Source organism: Micropterus salmoides, unplaced genomic scaffold (genome assembly GCF_014851395.1).
Source record: "Micropterus salmoides isolate LMB-PRFRI ecotype aquatic unplaced genomic scaffold, ASM1485139v1 Ms_hic_scaffold_16, whole genome shotgun sequence".
In the NCBI taxonomy this organism is placed as follows: domain Eukaryota; kingdom Metazoa; phylum Chordata; class Actinopteri; order Centrarchiformes; family Centrarchidae; genus Micropterus; species Micropterus salmoides.
Window position 1 is genome coordinate 17,806,243 of NW_024040707.1, and position 21,351 is coordinate 17,827,593.

Sequence of the window (21,351 nt, forward strand, 5' to 3'; positions counted from 1 at the left end):
GACCCCCATTAAAAGCCGTGGTCATTACTCACAGCAGGAACATGGAGGAAACCAATAATAAAAACATGGCTGATGCTCACTTGTCCCATATCTTGGGCTTCAGCCAGTTGGACACCACATGAGATGTTTCTATTTTAAATTAAGAATTACAAAAGAGTTTGAGAAAGAGAGAAAGACACAGACATACTAACAAAACCTGACAGATATTTAAAAATGCAGCAATAAATAAATGGCTGCACATGTAGTTACATACACACAAACACATACGGTACATACATATTTTCATATATATATATATATATATATATACACACACACACAAACATGCAGTGACTGCAAGAATGAGTGGAAAGAGAGGGAAGGGGCAGGATGGAGATGGTTGGGGAAAACAGACAGCTAAGAGGTTAAAATGTGAAAGCTGGAAGATTTGCCAGACTGCATTCAGCAGACCATATATCGCTCATGTTGCTGCCCATGCTTAGAATGATTATGCTAAAAGTGGATATTGGACCTCTCCCTGACGTTGGTGCCATTAGCAGGCAGGAAGTAAATACTTAGGCACAGAGAGAGAGAGAGAGAGAGAGAGAGAGAGAGAGAGAGAGAGAGAGAGAGAGAAGCTTCTTCTCACTAAGATGGGCTTTTAGTTCTAAATGTGTGTATGGCGAGGAAGAGAGGATGAGAGGAGGAAGAACTTAACAATTAACGTTCATAATGAGATCAGGGTTATCAGACGGCTCGCTGGTCACGGATGATGAAAAGAACACTAATTCAGTTTGTCTCTTCCTCTGTTCCGCTGGACCTCGCTGCTTTCTAAGGAATTGAGAGAGAGAAAGAGGAGGGGTGGGGAAATGTCCGCATTAAGAATAACTCCTATCAGACATGTGTTAAATTATCTCTGCCATCTAATTTCATTGCTTACATTGGTTACAATAACTGCAAGCTTAAGAGAGCAGAAGCCATCATGGAAATCTCCTTCTCGCCTACCTGCAGCTCTTGTTCACCTCCAAGGTATTTGACTCCAAAATGATCCCGTTGTTTTTGCCCCATCACATGACATTCCTCTTAAAGAGGTGGTATTGTGCTCATTTTCAGGTTCAAAATCTTAATTAGGGGTTGTACCAGAACAGGTTTACATGGTTTAATTTTCAAAAAACACCATATTTTTCTCATACTGCACATTGCTGCAGCTCCTCTTTTCACCCTGTGTTGTACGCTCCACTCTTGAGATACAGAGTGATGCATCTTACTTGCACATGCACAGTTCCCAGGTAAGGACTACTAGCCAATCAGAAGCAGAGAAGGGCGGTAGTGTGATCCAAATCAAAGCTGCTCCAGACTGCGACCATAACCTAGCAGATGGTATAAGTAACTCACAATTCCACAACCACACAACATCATTGTTCCACATCTTACCATAAACCACAACAAAAATCACCATATTTCAATATCATATACATAAAAATTGGCCAAACAATTTGAACGTTTGCTCAGTAGCTTTCACATCAGGTGCAACATTAGCATTATAGCTATAACTTTAGCTGTGTTAGCCAACGTTTACAACAACTCTGCACTTGAACAGTCTGTGAAGTTACATTGCCGTATTTTTTTAAATATAATTCACAACCAATAAAGCATACTTACAGGTTGTGATTGTGAATTTCCAGGCCCAAACAGAGTCGGAGTTGCATTGTCTTTTAGGACTAAACGTTGAACTGTTGCTGGTGTTCTGACAATCTATGCTGCCTTGCCGAAAAATGCTGCCATAGCGGAAATCGATAGACTCGACTCTACTCGGCCCTGCTCCGTTTTCCATTGCAGACAGTTCCCAGAGATAGAACGTAGCTTGTCGTCATAGCGACGCCACACACAACTGCCGTGAGTAATGTTCAATGCAATGACTCACACACCAGCGACCCACAAAGCTTTCTCTTTTTTAAGTTAAAATGTTTCTACATTTTCGGTATGAAAACCTTCCGGCTGTGTTTTCCTCTGCCATTGTTGCTGCAGCGGTCTGTGTGACGGCACAAGCAGAGAGGGCTCTGGAGCGGGCGGCTGGCCGGCCTCACACGGGCTTGCACAGGCATCCCCCGCAGCCACTTGCGGAGCTCCTCCGAAAATATTCAAGCACATTTTCGTTCCGCCATCACTTCTCGTAAAACTGTCAATATTGGAAATCTACACAGCTGATTTCTCACCTCAAAACTTCTCAGAAGTGGATTTAATGATGAAATTCCATTCGAAAACTGTAAAATATAAAACTTTCTGTTGCTGGCCTCTGTCTGGTGCAATGATGATGCAGTGAATAGTGACGATACTCTCTGACCAATCAGCAGTCTGTCGTGTTTTCACGTTACATTTTAGTATCCCTCAGCTCGCTTGGAACCTCGATGGAGGTGAGGTGATACGAAAAAAAGTACCCGGAAGCAGGTACAGGTCCAACATTTCTACAATGGAAAACCAAACAAAGGCGAGTCGAGCCAAAGGGCCTCTGCTCAAACTAGCTTGGTTTGAGGGTGTGCCTGACCCCCGCTAGCCGCAAGGCAAGCTTTATGACGCGTTTTCATTGTGATGTCACAAGTAAACGAAGTGAAGGGCTGGACTACAAGCGAGCTGGACTACAAGCGAGCTGTTCTCAAGCGGTTCAGAGCAGTATTTTCTGTTGGAGATGGGAATTCCCTTTGGGCTGGACTTTGGGTTTTTTCACTTTGCAAACCTGTTACATGCACAAAAAAGATATATAGCTCAATAAAGGAGAGGGGAAAAGCCAAAAAGCATAACACCACCTCTTTAAAAAACAGCCCAAATGATGTAAAACACAATTTTCATGTTATATTCTCTTTTTCCTGTTTACTCTCTTATTATCCTGCTAGCTATAAATACCTCAAAGCCTGCCCTGGCTCCACCTCAGCTGGAGCTAAATGAGTGTAAACAGCCCTGACTGGGCCGGAGACGGATGAGTGGCATCGCTGAGGGAGGAGGCTGCGAGATGGATGGAGACACAGAGAGAGGAGAAGACAGAAGAAGGGACGTCCACACACTCCTCTCTATAGAGTTCCTTGTGACAAATGAAGTCAAGCCAGAAAGCAGACCCAACGTGAAAGTAGTAATGAGTAGCATACGTGTAAACACACTAGTGTGTTTAAAGGGGACTGTTGCTTTATTGTTCTAAAAAGACATTACATTGTTAGTGTACAGTTGTGGTTTTAGTACTTGCTTTTATTTTATATAGTTCCAAAGCAAAAATCTTTGTTAAACAGTTAAAAGTTTTAAAGTTAGTATAAATCAGTGAGTTATAGGAGTAGCCTACGCTGTCTTGTCTTCTTCCCTGGTTTTCCCCTGGCATTGATACTGGTGCTCGTTCTGAATAGTTAACCTCGTTTACTTAATTGTAACGTTAGCTAGTTAGGCTGTGAGTTGGAGACCAGTAATTCACTTGAAAGATATTTAATTAGTTAAATGGTTTGATTAGGGTTAGGGGGTGACAAAAATAATCGTTACTAGTCGACTAATCGAATAAATTAACAGATTAGTTGACTACAAAAATAGTCATTAGTTGCAGCCATAAAAACACACACACACACACACACACACACAGGCAGGCAGGCAGATAGTGATTTGATGTTTAGCCTTAAGTATATGTTTTTCAAATGACAGGATATCCGTTAGGTGCATTTCCTGTTTCGGAGAGTTTTACTGCCACGCCCTACACCCACAATCCCATTCTCACTAATGCACCTCATCAGTGCAACCTAATCATTAAGACTGATTAGGAGACATCTCAGTGTGAAAGGACCCCCACACAACCCCATCTATCACCAACGCACACAGAAACACACGCACACACATACATACATGGAGACGTGCTCACAGACCAACGCGTAAACACAAATACACACACTTCATCCATCACCCCCTGTGGCTGGTCTAGCTGAGGTCTCAGTGATTAGTTGTCCTGCCTGGCTGAATTATGATGTTAATAAGTCACCATTAGTTCCCATGTCCACACCCAACTCACACATGTGAGTGAGAACACACGCACGTACACACACACACAAACCCAAATCATTCAACTATCTTCTATTTGTTCTGGCCATCATATATACAATAGAGTGAATTATGGAAGTAGTCACCCCGACACTACAAAAATCTTTTGAAAATTAAATGAAATTCATTTCAGCTATCATGTTAAAAGCAGAAGAGCTCAATTCTTCATCATAAACCTTGAAGCTAACAAAATTATTTTGTAATACAGAAGCACATTGAATTAATAACATTCATAAACACTGTATCCCATTAAGATGAGCAAGTTTTAGGGCTCTGCTTTGTTGCTGTCTCACTGGCATGGTTCACTGGCATAATGAACTGAACTGAGCCATTGCTAATGTCATTAGTGACACCTGCTTTTCCTGTTAGACTGCTAAGTCTAAGTGTCTATACCAAGCTCTGATGACCATGGGAATCTCTAATGACCAGCACATAGTCCCCTCAATAGTACACATACAGTACAAAAACCTATTCAGAAAGCGCACAGTAACTTTCCTTTGCCATTATGTCACAGAAGACTGCAGCCTAAAGCCAAATGAAGAACAATGTTGCTGTCCGTGGTGCTGAAAAAAAAGGGACAACTTTGCAAGCCTTATTTGACCAAACACCAAATGCAAATCCTTAAGAATAAGAGACAAATATTACAACAGAAAATATTACTTAACACATTCTGCTTTATTACCCAAGTCACCTGTGAGTACAGTGCGTTTGAAGTAGCTCTCTGAATCTGTCACGGAGTGAAGATCACAAGCATCGAGGTCTACTAATGGCAGGGTAGCCAAGGTCTACTAATGGCAGGGTAGCCAAGACAAACATGCAAATACAAAGCTGAATCCTACCATTCTCTGTCAACAAGAACACCCTGCAGCAGTGTGACGGTTGCCTAGGTCTAATCACAACAATTCATCAGCAGCTGAAATACAGCTAGCACAGCCACACATTTAACAGGAAACAGCTACACAACGGCACAGACACAAGATAATACAAAAAAAAAAACGACTTAGTTTTTGTGGTCCTGTATACTTTTATCTATCTTCTATATGGCAAAATAAAAGTCCCCCTTCTTGGTCCAATCCATGAAATTTTCATATTAACAGTTTTAGTACTACAAATAAAGAACCTTGCACATGCAATACCAAGCTCTGATGACCATCAACTTTTCTGATGACAAATACCCCACTGTATAGTACACACAATATTGCCTAAAACATGTGAGTACACACCATATTCAGTGAGGTAGGTCAGATCAGAAGGAAAAGTAAGTATTAAGTCATATCTTGAAGACTGCAACTGAGGTTCAAATGAAGTATAACTGAAATAACTGAGAAACTCAAGCATGTGTAATGTGATTAAACACCAAATGAAAACTAAAACTCTTAAACAAAATCCAATGTTACACATTTGGATTTCCTTCCATACTACTATACTGTCCAATGTACATATTACCCCACACACAAAAACCTCCATTGTGTAAGGGGGTTGAGGTATGTGAACCTGTCACACAGAGAAATCACAAGCATTTGCCAAGGTAGCCAACACAACCCATATATACAAATACAAAGCCAGTATTTTGAATATCTGTAAAAACCAAGGCTATAAAATCAATGACTTAATTCATATGCATTCAGCCATACTCGGCTAATGAGGACACAGCAGTAAAGGTGTAATTTAACTGTGGCCAAGGTCTAATCACAAAAAATTCATGCGCAGATTAAATAAAACAACTTCCACATAAACGCATTCAACAGGTCACAACAAACACTGCCATAGGTCCCACAACGGCGCGGCGGCCAAAACAAACACAGTAACGTTAACAAACCCATATTGAAAATAAGTCCACTCAACTTACAGTGTAGTGCTGTATTCATCCACCTTATGTTATGGCATTGTAGAAGTTCCCCATCATGACCTCAGCTTCACCAACCTTAAATCAACAGTTGTCAAAATTATGGCAAGAGGTGACAGCCCCACCCGTCATAAGTCCAAACTTATATCAACTGCAGCCAATGTTTAAAAATGTTTTGAAGCTGAAAAATAGTTTTCCTCCACACCCTTTACTGGTGGGGAACGGCTAGCTTTAACAGGTGACGCTATATGTTAGCATAAATATCTAGGTTGCTAGCACAGTCAAACAAGTGAATTTGCCTATATTTTGCCCGTCCTCTGACGCAGACTTACTGTGGGTTGGTTGTCTTCAAAACTGTGTCTTTCCCTTGTGAATATGGTGTTGTGGTGTACAATATATGTGCATTTGCATAACAGTTTAAAATAGCACTGTAGCAGCAGGGCAGAGGGTCAGCGACCCCCTGAGGGGAGAGCAGTGATTGGTGGTTATGTAGGGACTGAACCCTTCTATAGAATTTCACCTCTAACCCTCTAACCCCTTGTTTTGTTACCTCAGAATAGTACTGTACCCTTATATGGGTTGGAGCTTTATTTTGCAGACTCAAACCCTTCTATGGTACCTAACAGATACCTACACATATCCTATATAAGCTATGTTTGATGTACAGAGAGACAGAGTGGTCATCGGGCTGGGTCACTCTCCAAGCTGCTGCAGAGCTTGTAATTGATGCTGAACTCCTTGATGTAATAAACTTTTATGATCAAGAACAGTGTCAAGCGGATTTCTTCTCAACACATCATCGTAGCATTATTGTTCGGACACCACAGTGTTGAAAACTTTTTTTTTTTCAGTTTGTTATTTCAATATGATCACCACGACTTTGCTAGCTCAAAAACCGTGTACCACTCATACAGTCTATGGTACCACTGCATGAACAAAGTCTTCTTCTTCTGCCATTTAATGACAACTAATGTTAATGTGCTTACTGCCACTCACAATGCTGGCGTGTCGACCAAAGTCTTCCCCTCCCCTCGAGGGACAAAATAGGTATTTTCACCTTCACAATTTATCTCAAAACTAACGGCACTGGCTCCTCGAGATTAAATAATGCTACTTTTTTAGACTCAGAATTCTTTTAGTCCATTTAGCCAAGTTAACTTAGGTCTACTTCTTTATTGTTTCCCTTTGTTTGGATTGACATACCAGATTAATTTACAGCATGTACTTAAGTTAATCCTTATAGTCAGCCCACATAGATGCTTAATGTATTCAGTCTTTGGTGCCCCAACCTCTAGCTTACCTTGCTAATATGGTTTTATTTGTTTTTATCTTATTATCTTTAAAATAAAAAGTAGAAGAAGAATGGTAATGTATATACCCGTATAGCGCCTGTGCTGCAGCAGTGCACCCCAGAATGCTTCACAAAAACAGGATCACATTTTTTATGATCATGGAAATAAAATGTTAATAATTTAATACTATGTCCTGTCCACGAAGAGAAGGCAAGGCAAGGCAACTTTATTTGTGTACCACAATACATACAGTCTTAACCCAGTGTTCTTCATATAAAAACATATTATACAATAAATAAAATGTTAAATAATGCATAAAATTCCATTTAAAATAAAGACTAAAATAATAAAATCCAGACGTATAATTTAAAGAGAATAATAGCTTAGCAAAAGTTTGCATGACACTCACTCTTTTTACTATCCCTCTGGTCAGTCATCATGCCACTGCATTTAATTGACACATCTCTTTCTCTCAGAGATATGCAAGATTTGTAGTCTAGCAGAAAGAAATTTGAGTTGAAGCAAGTCTCAAAACTTCTGGAAGTTTATTTCAGCTATTTGCTGCGTAGTAGCTAAATGCTGCTTCTCCTGTTTTGTTTTGACTCTTGGGACAATCAACAAACCAGTCCCTGATACACACCGGGAGCCAATGCAGTGATTTGATGTTGATTTAAATGTCCTGGTCTTTGTTAAAACTCTAGCAGCAACATTCTTTAGTTTAGTAACAGTGAACCCATTACATTTCATCTTTATGTGTTTTTAACATCACACAGGGCTAGCAGTGTTGCTTTTACAGTGATATTGACTGGTGTGACCATGACCCCTTAAAATACACTTAATGAACTTAAACCTAAGCATACTGAGACAGGATACCTTACAACACCAAGACCCAGAGCTTCATACATACCATCCATATATTCTCACCTATGTAAATATCTAACACTCTACACACACCTAAAGGATTATTAGGAACACCATACTAATACTATGTTTGACCCCCTTTCGCCTTCAGAACTGCCTTAATTCTACGTGGCATTGATTCAACAAGGTGCTGAAAGCATTCTTTAGAAATGTTGGCCCATATTGATAGGATAGCAGGATTGATAGGATGCAGTTGATGGGGATTTGTGGGATGCACATCCAGGGCATGAAGCTCCCGTTCCACCACATCCCAAAGATGCTCTATTGGGTTGAGATCATTTTAGTACAGTGAACTCACTGTCATGTTCAAGAAACCAATTTGAAATGATTCGAGCTTTGTGACATGGTGCATTATCCTGCTGGAAGTAGCCATCAGAGGATGGGTACATGGTGGCCATAAAGGGCTGGACGTGGTCAGAAACAATGCTCAGGTAGGCCGTGGCATTTAAACGATGCCCAATTGGCACTAAGGGGCCTAAAGTGTGCCAAGAAAACATCCCCCACACCATTACACCACCACCACCAGCCTGCACAGTGGTAACAAGGCATGATGGATCCATGTTCTCATTCTGTTTACGTTAAATTCTGACTCTACCATCTGAATGTCTCAACAGAAATCGAGGCTCATCAGACCAGGTAACATTTTTCCAGTCTTCAACTGTCCAATTTTGGTGAGCTCTTGCAAATTGTGGCCTCTTTTTCCTATTTGTAGTGGAGATGAGTGGTACCCGGTGGGGTCTTCTGCTGTTGTAGCCCATCCGCCTCAAGGTTGTGCGTGTTGTGGCTTCACAAATGCTTTGCTGCATACCTCGGTTGTAATGAGTGGTTATTTCAGTCAAAGTTGCTCTTCTATCAGCTTGAATCAGTCGGCCCATTCTCCTCTGACCTCTAGCATCAACAAGGCATTTTCGCCCACAGGACTGCCGCATACTGGATGTTTTTCCCTTTTGACACCATTCTTTGTAAACCCTAGAAATGGTTGTGCGTGAAAATCCCAGTAACTGAGCAGATTGTGAAATACTCAGACCGGCCCGTCTGGCTCCAACAACCATGCCACGCTCAAAATTGCTTAAATCAACTTTCTTTCCCATTCTGACATTCAGTTTGGAGTTCAGGAGATTGTCTTGACCAGGATCACACCCCTAAATGCATTGAAGCAACTGCCACGTGATTGGTTGATTAGATAATTGCATTAATAAGAAATTGAACAGGTGTTCCTAATAATCCTTTAGGTGAGTGTATTTGAATTACTTTGAATTTGACACCTAAACACTTTCCCATTTATGTAGATAGAAACATCTTATTTCTCCTATTATTATCTTCAATGGTTATATTTGCACATGTTCATATATGTAGGTGTGCGAGTGCAGGTTTGTTCTTGTGATATCCATGGAAGACCTTGAATGATGAATGCCTATTGTCCAAGTCAATAATATTTTGGCCAGACATTGTTCTACTTAATACAAGCAATATCATAGCTCAAGTCGATACCGGAGAGAGATTAAGGGGCAGAAAAAGCAGAAATAGATTGATATGGCCATAAGTGGCTGTAAAATTTGCAGGTATGGCCTAGGTCGTAGGATTGAATAATTGATTAGGATGGGTCAATGGTGATATGTATCATTGGTGTTTGATAAGATATGGCTCCATCTTAAGATAGCCCTAGAGAAAATCTATAGGTATTGATTAGCACATATGTCATAGAAAGTTGCACTGGTGACAACTAAATATATGTATATGTATAACTGAAATGTACAGAATATTGTCATTCATCAGAATAAATCAATATCCTCATATGCCCCATTCTGTTTGATCAAATTATTAATTACTTAGCTGGAAGAAGTAAGTTTAGCCCCGAATAATTCTTCACTAAAGAAGATAGCAGTGTTGTAATTTTGGATCTTAAGTGAACATTACTGAGGCAAGACCAATCAGAGAGAGGATTTATTGTCTTATTGACTGACAGGTCAGGTGTGTCAATTCTTTAATTGATGGGGTTACTGTGCCAAATGCTAGCTAGCTCACAAATACAGTCAGTGTAAGGAAAACATAAGGTTTTTACCAGTAAAAAAGGACTGAAGCTGAGCCAGGAAAGCAAGGTGTGGAAATGAGTTCCAAGTTATGTCGACATGATATGAGCAGAGCAAGTTATATACAGCTAATGTACTTTGCATCATACTGTAGCCAGCTAAACCTTTAGCAATGATAGCTTAGATTGCTTAAATCCAGAATATTTTCATACCTTAACTCAGTGAATTCATAGTTTATTTCAACCAAAGTTGGTGATTTGAAGGTTTGGGGATTTGGGGAGATTGATAGAAATGTGTTGTATGATGATTTAACAAGGAAATGAAGCTAGTCTTTATTCGGTGAAAGAGAGAAACTTAGAAACAGTTCTATTTTAGTTTTTAATAAGAAAATTAGGTGTAAGAATATTTCCTTTCACCCACACTTCATGTCTGCTCTGTGTGAGGGTGGTGCAATAACATTTGTCAGCTTAGCAATAAGAGCAAATTAAAAAGATCTTGAGGTAACTATGCATAATAATAGTGTTTACAATAATCTTAATACATGCGAAATCTATTTGAATTTCAGAGTGTCTTCCGCAAACTCAAGGACACTGTACATTGTAAAAAAAATATATATATATTTAAAGTAAAGAGCATAGTAAAAAAGGGAATAAAACATTACTGTCTGTCAAGGGCTGTAACGGGTTAAGTTTTGCTAGATTGACGTTTGAGGTATGTCCTACAACTAGAGATTTTGTGGATTCCACAGATACTAATTGTTCTATTGTAAGTTTTGGTTAAAATTGCCTTATCTGTATGTAGCGTAGTGTGTACATATATACAGTGGGGCCAAAAAGTATTTAGTCAGCCACTGATTGCGCAAGTTCTCCTACTTAGAAAGATGAGGGGTCTGTAATTTTCATCATAGGTACACTTCAACTATGAGAGACAAAATAATCCAGGAAATCACATTGTAGGATTTTTAAAGAATTTATTTGTAAATTATGGTGGAAAATAAGTATTTGGTCAATAACAAAAGTTCAGCTCAATACTTTGTAACATAACCTTTGTTGGCAATGATAGGGCAAACGTTTCCTCTAAGTCTTCACCAGGTTTGCACACACTGTAGCTGGTATTTTGGCCCATTCCTCCATGCAGATCTCCTCTAAAGCAGTGATGTTTTGGGGCTGTCGCTGGGCAACATGGACTTTCAACTCCCTCCACAAATTTTCTATGGGGTTGAGGACTGGAGACTGGCTAGGCCACTCCAGGACCTTGAAATGTTTTTTACGGAGCCACTCCTTCGTTGCCCGAGTGGTGTGTTTGGGATCATTGTCATGCTGGAAGACCCAACCACATTACATCTTCAAGGCTCTCACTGACGGAAGGTTTTGGCTTAGAATCTCACGATACATGGCCCCATTCATTCTCTCCTTAACACGGATCAGTTTTCCTGTCCCCTTTGCAGAAAAACAGCCCCAAAGCATGATGTTTCCTTCCCCATGCTTCACAGTAGGTATGGTGTTCTTGGGATGCAACTCTGCATTCTTCTTCCTCCAAACACAACGAGTTCCCAATCCTCTTCTGGATCATCCTTATGCTCTCTGGCAAACTTCAGATGGGCCTGGACATGTACTGGCTAAAGCAAGGGGACACGCCTGGCACTGCAGGATTTGAGTCCCTCTCGGCATAGTGTGTTATTGATGGTAGCCGTTGTTACTTTGGTCCCAGCTCTCTGCAGGTCATTCATCGGGTCCCATGTAGTTCTGGGATTTTTGCTCACCGTTCTCATGAACATTTTGACCCCACGGGACGAGATCTTGCGTGGAGCCCCAGATCGAGGGAGATTATCAATGGTCTTGTATGTCTTCCATTTTCTTACAATTGCTCCCACAGTTGATTTATTCACACCAATCTGCTTGCCTATTGTAGATTCACTCTTCCCAGCCTGGTGCAGGTCTACCTGGTGTCCTTCGACAGCTCTTTGGTCTTGACCATGGTTAAGTTTGGAGTCTGACTGTTTGAGGCTGTGGACAGGTGTCTTTTATACAGATAACGAATTCAAACAGGTGCCATTAATACAGGTAACGAGTGGATGACAGAAGAGCTTCTTAAAGAAGAAGTTACAGGTCTGTGAGAGCCAGAAATCTTGCGTGTTTGTGGGTGACCAAATATTTATTTTCCACCATAATTTACAAATAAGTTCTTTGAAAATCCTACATGTGATTTCCTGGATTTTTTTTTCTCATTTTGTCTCTCATAGTTGAAGTGTATGAATGATGAAAATTACAGACCTCTCTCATCTTTCTAAGTAGGAGAACTTGCACAATCATTGGCTGACTAAATACTTTTTGGCCCCACTGTATATATATATATATGTAAAATCATCCAGCAACGCAAGATAACGGGCAACCAGCACAGCAAAGAGCTGTAGTCATACAATGCAATAAAGTTAAATAATAATAGTGTTCCAGACAGAACAGCAAGGATCAGCCAAAAACATTTTGCCCACCCTGACCTCAGCCCTCAGGTTCAGGGTGGAATGCTTTTCCTAACGACATGTCTTTTTGTTGTAAATAGTAGTAGTAGTTTTTCAAAGTTGTCTATAAAAAAAATGGTCTAGAGTCATTCAAGTCTGTGTTTCTAATTTTGTCAGTACAAATCCTCGGTGCATCTAAACTTTTCTTTGTGATTGAGGTTTAGTTGACGAGTACCTTTTTGAGCAGATTGCCTGGATAATAGACACTACTACAAACACTACTTGAATTAATTGCAACATATTGCTTTTTGAATGAAGACTCATATCATTTCTTTTGCTTTTCCATACCCAAGGGTCATTACCTACCAAAGTAATGCATGAAAAATATTACAGACCTTATGTCCTAGTGGTGGTTGTAGGGAGCAGATTCCAGGCAGGGCTTTAGGGGACCATCTGCTCTTGAGTTCCACCATAATGACTGGCTTATGAAAGCTCTGTCCTAAAAATTTGGCTCTATGTATGTAGCAGCAGACAATGAGCTGTCTGCCATCTGGGAATCACAAGTCCGCTTACCAGCGCACACACTCGCTGCGTTGGAAATTATCTAAAGAGGTTCTTCAAATAACCATGCAACATATCGAGAAAGGCATGTGTTTTGAAGAGATCTATTGCCTTTACTTCTCGTGTTTGGCACCAAAAAGAAGAAACTGGATTCACTGTTCCACTTTTCAGGCAACATTAAAATATCTGTATGTGTTTATAGTTGTCTCATCTGACATCAGACAAGCCCTTACTTTATTCTGCTCCTCTGACTCTCATACACATTCTCTCATGGGAAAGTTTCAACTTAAGCATAAATATGTTTGAGTTTGAGCATGGTGTTGGAATTTCACCAAAGCCTGGGTGAAATAGGATTGTCACTCTAACGTAAGCTGGGATCACATCATAATGCTCTGCTATTATGCTGAGACAGTGCTGGTAAGTTCAGCTGGCATAGTCATGTGCACAGCTAAGTACTCACATACAAAAAAAACACACACACAAACTTCCCTGCATGCTGAAGTGTGATGAGGTAAGCATTATGCAGCTTCAGTTTCTCTCTGGCACACAGAATTAGCTGAGGTTAATGTCTGCACCTCAGCCTAGAAAGAAAATGAGAGAGTGCTGTGCGTGCGCATGTGTGTGTGTGTGTGTGTGTAGAGGAGCACGGCAGGGTTGACCATTTTCTCCTCTTCTGTAACTTCATTAAAGAAATATAAAATGGCAGGCCATTAGGGCAAACGCATTCACCCAGCTCTTATTGAGAGATGCTTTTAGAACAATCCAATTCACCATAAATTGTATGGCACTCCAGCACTCCACACACACACGCGCACACACACACACACACACACACACACACACACACACACTTGTCTAATCTTCCAAATATGACTGCAGCTCTGTGAGCTCAGTGAGGGCTGCGGGAGAAGGAGCTGGGTGGTACCGCGTTTTCACAGTGATAAAGTGGCACCTCAAACATGGCCGTCTGTTCACCCTGCCCTCTTATTAAACAGAAACAAAGAGAATGAGAACGCAAGGGACCAACAGAGATTGCAAAACAGACAAATATGAACTTCACACTCATTTTTCCTTCCTCCGCTTCTCCTCTAACAGCCTCCATGTTCACACCTCTCTCTTCTCGACGTGTGCTTCCACCTCTCTCCTCCTCTGTGTGAGTTATTAAGGATGAGAGGAAGTCATTCTCTGTGTGGGGTTATTAGTATTGATCTGAGCGCCGTTCAACAGCCATTTCCTGCTGATTTCCTCGCATTCGCCCTCCCTCTCTTCCTTACTTTATTCCCTTTAATACCCCCACCACACACCCTCACCCATCCATCTTAGCTCTCCAGATGCTCTACAGTGAAGTTTTCTCAATGTGCTTTGTCTGCTGTGTCTGCCTGATTTACTGAATATTATGGCCTTACTACTGCTACACACACTCATGCACATACAACAAACTGACCACGGAAACAATAGATTTATATTCATGCTCAGGCTTGAATATTTTATTGACCAATAAAGACCACACACACGCGCACACGCGCGCACACACACACATTTACTTCATTCCTGCTGTTTGCGCACCATGCAGTCAATCACACACACACAAACACACACATCTATTATCGAAACGATCACTATTTACTATGGGGTCCTCTGACTCATGGAGGCATGTAATACTCGGCCCGGTTTGCTGCTGCTGAGTCTGTTGTTTGCAGACTTACAGTAAACAGAATGACATTTCAAGGAGTGACAGATAAAAGGCAATAACTTGGTTAATTGTCTTCTAATTTAGTTAAATGGAACAATGTCAGCTTTAATCAGACTTTCTGAGTATGCCACTTCAAACACCAATCCATTCGAATGCACATACAAACACACAGGCATTTACAAATACACACATTCACACTCTATTCCAGAGAATCCAGCGTGTGCAACTAATATGAAGGTGCGCTGGTGCAAAGCTCATGATCAGTGTCTCTTTATTATTAATGGAGCATTTAAATAACATGGGTCGAGGCATTTGTATTATTCATTGTATTAATGTCAACTCTCACCCCACATACTGTATCCTGCCAACATCATCCTTGCCACACACACACACACACACACATATACACACTTATACAAGTATAAACACATATGAGCCAAATTCAATTGACAGATTGGGAATAGATTAACAACCAAATTAGATAACAGTGCTCCTTTGGCATGTTTGCTTGGTTACTGCATTATCGGCTTACCTCTTTGCCACTGGTAAACAGCTGACACTGGACCCTTGACTTTACTGTGGATAGGAGTCACTAAACACTATCAATTTCTATCCCTATTTACCAATATTAAATTGTAACTCTAACCTAAACCTTTAGCTATAACCTTAATCCCTCCACCAATCTGATAGACTATTAGCTTTAGCACGTTTAGTGCTATTGGCATGTCCTTATTCTGTGACCATGCCTATTAGCCTTGGGGAAGCATTGAGCAGCCACCAGTAATGAAGATGCACTACATAGTTCCTAATGGCTCGTGGAAGGGATGTAACAAGCTCAAAAGTAAAACCAAAAAAGCTCATCACAGTGAGAAGAAAATGAAAGAAACCCACACACGGCCACACAATAACTCGGCAGTAAAAGAAAACGAGGAGCAAGAGGCCTGTTCTAGGGGGAAATCATTTTGCCAGGTACGATATCTACAGTTCAACTTGGCCTGTCCTCTGTTGATGAGAGGCAGAGGAACACAGTGAGTGTCTCTCCCAAGCTTTGTGTTGCTCAGTAATCAGGAGGACACCATTTTTTAAAAAAAACAGTACAACTTATAAATAGAGGCCAGTTTCTGAGGGACAGAAGCAAGGACAGTCGCTCTAACAGAGCACACTGACACAGTCACATAACCAGGGGACTGAAAAAGAGTGCCAACCACGGCACACAACATACTGATCTAATTAAACAGAGTAAGCATGAGATAGTGTTCCTAATTTTACTTTCCCTAGCTACATAGTGAGGTAAAAGTGTGATACAAATGTATAATATAGAAAATGACCAATGATTTAAGTGGAATTGAAGTGTGGAGCTGATGGCACCGTTAAGATCAAATGTGACTCAAAATCTTTCGTGCCAACTTGTTCCCTTAGCATGACATAGTCAAAGGACATTTTATGATTGATATGACCAATTTTACGTTCAATTTTCATGCTTCGTGATGAAACAGCGCATTTCTTGCAAAGGGTCTCTTAAACTTGGAGGTGAAAGTCAAATCATTAAATTATGTTCATATGTATCCTGTGGTGCACATTGCATTCTAGTTTCTGCATATTGCTTCTATTCTGCATGCATGAAATCCAGTAAACAGAATATTCTATTAATTTAGAAACAGACACACACACAAAGCTCATTTACAAACACACACACAAACACATGCACTCCATTCGCGTGGCCCATCAGTGTGAATATCAATATACAGAGACACAAGCACCCAATTATCAAGATCTAACTGGCTGCTATATTTAGAAAATGTGAACTGCGAAAAGGAATCAGAATATTTCTGCTGCATTTTTTTGCAGTCTGTGAAAAGGAACTGTTATGCTCCACAGCAGCAACGACAACAAACCAGCATTATAGCTTCTTGTGTTCACGGCAGCCTACCGGAGCAAAATGCTGAGTTACATATCTGTCTCTCATTTGCACTATATTTGTGCTCTCCCTCTCCCTCCCTGCCCCCCTCTCTGTGAATATGAATGATATCCAGTTACACGTTAATCCGCCCTGGATATTAATTACAGTCTCCATTAACATTTAATAAATACCTCCCAGGTGGGATTGCTGCTGAGTGAACTGAGAGCCTTATCAAATATTAGGCCTTTAATTGGCCTTTCACTCCAATGAATGGTTTTTTAATTAGCATGAAGTTATCATCCCTCCACCAACCACAGGGCCAGGCTGATCAGCACACGCAGATGTGCCAGTTTTGCTGAGTGAGGGCATCTTAATGACCTGAGGTAGGCCACTCGTTGCATAATACTCCATTCCTGTGGCCAAGGGAGGGATAGTGCAATCTGTGGGTAGCAGGCCACAGCCAGACACTAAGTGATTGTCGGGTTATAGCATGGAGATCTATTGGGATGGTTTTTCATTATGACAATGATATGTGTGCAGGGAAAAACACAAGGAAACTGACACAAAGTAGCTTAAGAAGGCTTAGATCAATAACCTTTCACCTTTTTATTCACTTTTTGACATTAGTCATTGACCAGTAAGGGCCACCAAGATATGCACATTTTCAGTCATATAATTTCTTGGTTATTCATCCATTCATTCATTGGCTTTACTACTCAGTATCTAAGAACATATCCTAGCATGCAATGAAATTCAAAGCAAGGAACCACCCTGGACTGATTTCCAGTACTGAGCTAACAAACAAACAAACACTGACAGACAAACAAATACTCACTATGATTACAGTCTACTCCACCTGACCTACATAAGTGTGTGGAAGGAAACTCGAGTTAACATGTGCAGAACAAGTGTGAGAAACAATTTCTGGGACAAATGCTTTTGAAAATGCTCAAATTTACAGATATTGAATTTTGTCACAAAATACCAGCATTCAGCAACTTGGTCTAAAAATATCAGTCATCGAAGATGAATATAGCTCAAACTATAATTTGAGGACATTCAAAATAAATATGGAGGCGATGAATAAAATACTCCAAGATATTTGATTAGAAATAATATTTTATAGCTCATTTTCCAACTTTAATCCATCTCTTTCCTTTCAAGGCTTTCAAGAAAAGCTTTTTCCAATGAATCAGTAAGGAGACTTTCTCCCGCTGGGGATGTTGGGTGTGATGCAACACTCAAATGTGAATTACTGCCATATCCGGAATACCACCAACAACTATATGCACACACACACACACACACACACACACAGGCATAACTACACATATTCCCACCAATCGGCAGTAGAAACACAGCAGGAGAGTGATGGCTGTCACAAACACTTAAATTCACAGAGACATAGACACCTCCTTGAAGCTCTGGATGTATGCATGAACACTTTCACACAAAGAGTGCACACAAACACACACACTCACACATACGTAAATCACTGAAAATCATGAGTCTCCCCTCTGTCTCCTAGGGCTTTAATTAGCTCATGTAAAGAAGGACATGTTAAAAAGCAAACGCGAGAATCACACCAAAGCATATATCCAGTGGACTTCTTTCCAGCACTAATGGGGTTATTAGGATGTAGTATCAGAGATTAGTGTCTGCAGGTAATAGAAGTTGGTGGGCTGACTGGAAAGAATGAAAGACAATTTACTCAGTCGTATAATTTTTATGATGGCAAAGAAATTAAAAGCATTAATTTAGTCACAAACAGCCCTTTTTTTCGTGTATCGATCAAATCATTGAAGTTCATGGCATTCTTTAAGTTTATAATGATCACTGGAGATCATTTAAGCCTTGAAAACTATTGGTCTTCACATGATGGAATAATGGAAAATATCTGAAAGCACTGAAAGCAGTTGATCCAATAATAAATCCTTTTTTATAATCTTTTTTTGTTTGTTTTTGTCTGTAAAAGTTTTTAATGAAATCAGCATGAAATCTGCATATAAAATGAGTACTTATGGGAACTTATATATAAAATGAATACTTATGGGAACTTCATCATTGGAACTTCATCATTGGAGCCCAAACAATATTATCAATTCAAAGAAGTATGTGTATGGAGATGAGTGCTTTTTGTGTTCAGTGCACATACGTGTATGAAATGCTCCCAAAAATTGCCGAGAACTTAACCTTATTTGTTTTAGTACTCTATCTGGCCACATGTCAATAATGATAAGGAGGGTAAGGTCAGCTACACACACACACACACTTTTATTTATGTTCACACTCTGAAAGTATTCAGCAAGCATCAATAGATAATAAAATCTCCAATACTTGGTCGTATTTTGTCATATTTCTCCTGTTGAGCTTTGAATAGGGGCAAAGGCAGGTAGCAGTGCATTCTCAAAATATGATGACCTTGTGCAAAACAGTATCAGATCAGTAGCCCGTGCATCTGCCCTTGAAGGGCATCTGCAAACCTCTCACTACCAGTCTGTAGACATTTCTAAGACCTGCTCTAGCTCTTGTAACTGAATTAGATGCTTTGTAACTTTAGTGAGACAACCATGGTACAGGCCATGGTTATTTCTCGCATCGACTATTGCAATGCCCTCCTAGCAGGTCTTCCAGCTTGTGCAGTGAAACCCTTACAAATGGTTCAGAACGCAGCAGCACGTCTGGTTTTTGATCAGCTCAAAAGGACTCATGTCACTCCATTACTCAGTGACCTCCACTGGCTCCCCGTGGCCTCCAGAATCAAATTCAAGTCACTAATGCTTGCTACCTAAACTCCATAATACAAACTTACGTTCCTTCTCGGCCGCTACGCTCCTCCAACGAACGCCGCCTGGCTCTGCCATCCCTTCACACAAAGCAATCCCAGTCCCGGCTATTCTCATCTGTGACACCACAATGGTGGAACGAGCTACCACACGCCATCAGAGCAGGGGCGTCCCTCTCTAACTTCAAGAAGCTCTTGAAAATTCATCTCTTCCGAGAACACTTCCTCTTATAACACCTCTAACTCCTAACCTCTAACATGCACTTCCTGTGCTCTTCTTCTTCTATCCCCTACAATGATCTTGTATTGATTGCACTTTTTGTTTTGATTGCACTTTTTGTTAACTCTTACTTCCTTCCCTAGGTATCTACCCCATTAATGTGATATGTACTTTGAGCTCTTAATAGTATTTATTGCTGCTCTTACTAGTATGTATTGTCAGTTGTAGATCTGTAGTTGATGCTCTGTTGATGCTTGTATGTTGTTCCTCAAATGTAAGTCGCTTTGGATAAAAGCGTCTGCCAAATGAGTAAATGTAAATGTAAATGTATTCCCTCTCAGAGATGAGAAAGCTTATACTATAACCTTTTGATCTTAACTGTCATTAAGCGTTTTACATGCGTAACTGTTCACAATATGCAATACGGATTTACAGGTTCGTGTGTGATGGAATGAGCTGCGAACTTGTTAGTAAAATGACTGGATTTGGTAAGGATGAGTTGTAATCTGGCTTTGTCTGCAAAATTTATGCTGTACTCATTGACTGAACAGTTCTTCTCATTAGAAACAGAACAATCAGCAGTGGGAAGATATTCCAGACAATTTTTCCCTATAAGTTTAAACCAGTCCAGTGTTGTCATTTTTATTCATGTTGCTCCAAATTCCCAAGGACCCTACATGCATTAGCAGATGTTAGCCTATGTTCACTCAGTTTCACAGTGGCCAAAAGTAGCCACTGCTTGGATCAAAAGGTTAGATGTGATGCCCTCAGAAAACAGTAGTTTCAGAGTCAGACCTGAAGGTCCAGAGTCACTCCAGTTCTTCTCACAGATGGAGCGAGTTTGGGACAGTCCAGAACAAACCCCTAAGCCAGCAGAGTGTGGGTTAAATTTGCCGCTGGGTTTCTTCCGGGAGCTCAGGAAACTGGCTTGCCCTCTTTTGCCAGAAGGACCTTGTGTCCTCTCATGTCCAAAAACAGAGACCGTTGTTGGGTTGAGGGAGGTCTCAGCTTCTTGTCTGAAATTATACATAAGGTATGCTTAGATGAAGAGCTGAGTGTGGGAGTCAGCTGGAAGCATTCAAATGATGCTTTAGAATGATAAGAGCTCCCTCTAGAGGGCAACTGACACTGCAGTAGACACACAAATCAATTTGCTCTCTCCCCTCTTTCGTTCACTTAGTTCCATTGTCTTTGAGGTGATGATGCAGATTTCTCCTGTTCCAGGGATTTGGCTCAATGAATCCAGTAAACAGGGGTCTCGACACAACACTGCAGCACTTACTGGTGATTTTTGAATTACAGCAGGTAGGGCACGCTTACATCAGCTTAAACCTGCCTCTCCCTAGGTCCAGTGTCTTCGACTGTGATGATCTCACAGTCTCTTCCAAACACACACACACACACACAGTCTTTCTTTTTCGGCACTCATCCCTTTTCTCCAGCAGCTCCTCCATGGCTTTAATGCAGTCTGAGAATGTGTCTGCTCTGTCAGTCAGACTCACTGTCTTTTCCATTCATTAGACTTAAAGGAAAGAAAATGCCTTTGTGTTTGATTCTAGCAGCATTAATGGGCCTGTCAATTACACCGCAGGCTCAATCCA